The 3239-nt window shown below is 37.8% G+C and overlaps 1 protein-coding gene across 1 annotated transcript in view; it reads left to right on the top strand.

Annotated features, from left to right (window-relative positions):
• The first annotated feature begins 2903 nt into the window (after positions 1–2903).
• SLCO1A2 (solute carrier organic anion transporter family, member 1A2) overlaps positions 2904–3239 on the top strand; it is a 111041-nt gene continuing 110705 nt past the window's right edge. Inside the window, exon 1 of the mRNA XM_010855935.1 lies at positions 2904–3108. The gene's annotated coding sequence lies outside the window, so the exon portion shown is untranslated. The remainder of the gene's footprint in view (positions 3109–3239) is intronic.

Below are 3239 nucleotides of genomic sequence, written 5' to 3'. Positions count from 1 at the left end.
CTCAGTCAACTGTTCAAAAATAGTGGTGGCACCCAGTAGAAATGAATGTTCCTGCTTAAAACAACTCTGTTCTTCAAGTTTATTTCTGTTTGTGATATTATCTTTTCTTACATTTTCCAGTCACACAAGAAATTGAATTCATGCTTAGCATATTAGCGTCTTACTTTACTGAATGAGTAAGTGAAAGCAAAGTTGCTCGGTTAAGTCTGACTCTTTGTGACCCCATGGACAGTGCATGGAATTGTCCAGGACAGAATACTGGAGTGGGTAGCCTTTCCCTTCTCCGGGGGATCTTCCCAACCCAGGGATCAAACCCAGGCCTCCCGCATTGAAGGTGTATTCTTTACCAGCTGAGCCACAAGGAAGCCCAAGAATACTGGAGTGGGTAGCCTATCCCTTCTCCAGGGGAACTTCCCAACCCAGGAATCAAACTGGGGTCTCCTGCATTGCAGGCAGATTCTTTACCAACTGAGCTATCAGGGAAGTCCTACTGAATGAGTAAATCAGTAAGTGATTTACAAAAGACTTCTTAAAGCACAAAAGAAAAAACTCAGAAAAGAGGTTCAGCAAGTTAAGTAATGTGAACATTTTAACTGAGTTTTCCTATAGTCTCTGAACACGATGTCATAGTCAGAGCTCTGGCCAGGTAAGGGTTAACTGTTCAGACAAAACAAAACAAAACAAAACAAAACAAAACAGAAAGGAGGAGCCTCTGGTTCCAGTTGACTAATCTTTTCTCTCACCTGTTTCATGCAGCCTTCAGAGCTAAAGAAATTTTACCAAAGGATTATTAGGTAAACAGAGATTCTTTTATTTCCAGCTCTGATTCTCTGGAGAGCAAGAAGCTCCAGCTTACATGTATTCAGATGTTAATTCATATTGGTTACTCAGTATATAATTGTAAACAGTCTGACTATCTTACAGTATAGAGGCAGCAATGAATGAAGGTGATGGTGAATGCTAAGGTAAAGGAAATTCATTTATTTGGGCTGTTGTGGGTTGCAGTTTATCACTTCTGGTTGCAAAAAATAAAAGGTAGACTTAACGCTGAGAAATGTAAGACTCCTTGGGTTTTCTAATTTGTCTTTAATTTCCTGATAGTGACACCAATTCTATTTAACTCAGGATCCTGTAATAGTAGCACTACTGCTCGTTCACAGACAAGTCTGGAAATACAGATGTTGATTTTCAATCATGAAATATATTGATTTTTTTCAAATACATAGTTACCAGTGGTTTAGAATATTTGAAGTGAGTCTAAATGATCCAGATAATATTTCCTTCCTGCTTTTTTCTATCGTCTGAAAAGCCCCCTTTTGTTTATCCAGTTCCTCCAAGTTCATCCTTCAAGTTTTGATCAAGCCATATGTTTTCCACATACCTGTCTCCCTCCCCTGAAATCCTACAGCATTAGTGGTCTATACTATACTGTACTACACAGATGTACACACACACACTTTGTTGGAATTTTCTTTCAAAATTCAAAACTGAGAAAGTTAGTTTTTTAAAGCCAAATAGCACAAAAAAAGTATAAAAAGACAAAGTCAACTTGGTGAATATCTTTTTACATGTAAAAATATATAGAACAAATATAATTGCATGAATTTATATACATGTGTTCCCCTACTTTTATTCACAGGAATAGGATCATAATTAGATACATGACTTGACTTACTACTGTATTCATTTAAACTGTGTACTCCGGGTATTCCTCTAGGTCAGCACATGTGTCTCAGTCATTCTTGGCCTATTTTTTTTCTTTGAAATATGTCTGTTTCTATAGAACAGATTTCCAAAACTGAAATTACAGAACAATGTGTGCTGTAATTCACAACTCTCCTGTTTCTATACCCCATTATGTTGAATATTATAATTCTTTAAAATTTTGTTAACTTATTATATGAAAAAGTGAGAGTATTGTGTTGTTTTGAATTGTGTTTCCTTGTCTATTAGTGAGACAGCATCTTTTATAAACTGCTTTTAATACATTTTTCATTTGCATTTCTTCTTTTATGAACCTCAGTCCATACCCATGCTTGTTTTTTTTAATCAATCTGTAGAAGCTCTTTTTTTCACATTAGCGATATAACCTTCTGCTTCTTATATATATTTTAAGCATTTCTTCCATCTCTGTTTTTCTAACATTATTTATGGTAATTTTTTTTTGCCTTTGTTTACTTTGTATTATGATGAATTCAACTTTGAGAACTTTTCCTGTTATGGTTTCTTAAAGTTTCTTTGGTCTTTTTGAAGAAATTTTTTCCAATCGTAGCACTTTTCTACTTAAAAAAAAAAAAAAATATGTTTTTACATTGAAGTCTTTCATCCTTCGCTCTTTTTATTTTAAACATGATATCTAGACAGGGCTAGCAGTCTATGGGCTGCCGTCTATAGGGTCGCACAGAGTCGGACACGACTGAAGCGACTTAGGAGCAGCAGCAGCAGCAGTCTATTTTCTTTTCAGATAGCGATTCAATTATGATATCACTATCATTCACTAAATAAGCTCTATTTTTTCCTGATGAACTATTATTAATGTATTTATCATATACACATTTTCTGTTTTACTGGATGTTGTGATGGACTCCGTTTTGCACCAGTGACCTGTGTGCTTGTTTTTTGGCTCAGAACGTGCTGTTCTAATCAGACTGATGTTATCAAAGGTTTTAGTATCTCCATGGCAGTTTCCTACCATCCTTTTTGATTTCAGGGCAGGGTGGGGGCAGTCTTTCTCTCAAACTCAAGCCCAGTGAGCATGCATGACTTTAAGAAGTTCGCTGTGAGTGGTTTATCTGTCCTCTGCAATTTGGATGACACAGGGACTGGTGTCCAACTCCTGCTGTAGAAGTTTAAAAGGTTGTGGGAGGATCCACCTACCAGGAGGTGGAAAGAAGAGAGGGCTACGTTCAGAAAGGAGCGACGTCCCAGTCAATTGTGGGTCAACCAGAGCTAGTTTGGGGCTGTCTTACATCTGGACTGGATTATATGGAGCAGTGCTGAGATCCCAGTAGAAAGAGGCTAAACGTGTATGCTGCTCCTTGAAATCTGAAGGAAAAATTGTGCCTGATCAATTAGCGGAAGTGCATTTACCCTGCCAGGACACTGCAGGTGAGAGACGGTGAATGAGGGGTGGGATCGCCCAAGACCTCTGAAAGTGGCCACCAGAGAGCCATCAATTTCAAATCAATCCTGGCCAAAGGAGGCAAGGATGACATTTCCTACTTCATTAACCAACCCGC

Source organism: Bison bison, unplaced genomic scaffold (assembly GCF_000754665.1).
Source record: "Bison bison bison isolate TAMUID 2011002044 unplaced genomic scaffold, Bison_UMD1.0 scf7180017864370, whole genome shotgun sequence".
NCBI lineage: Eukaryota > Metazoa > Chordata > Mammalia > Artiodactyla > Bovidae > Bison > Bison bison.
Note: the sequence above shows the minus strand (reverse complement) of the source record. Positions and strands in the feature narration are given on the sequence as shown.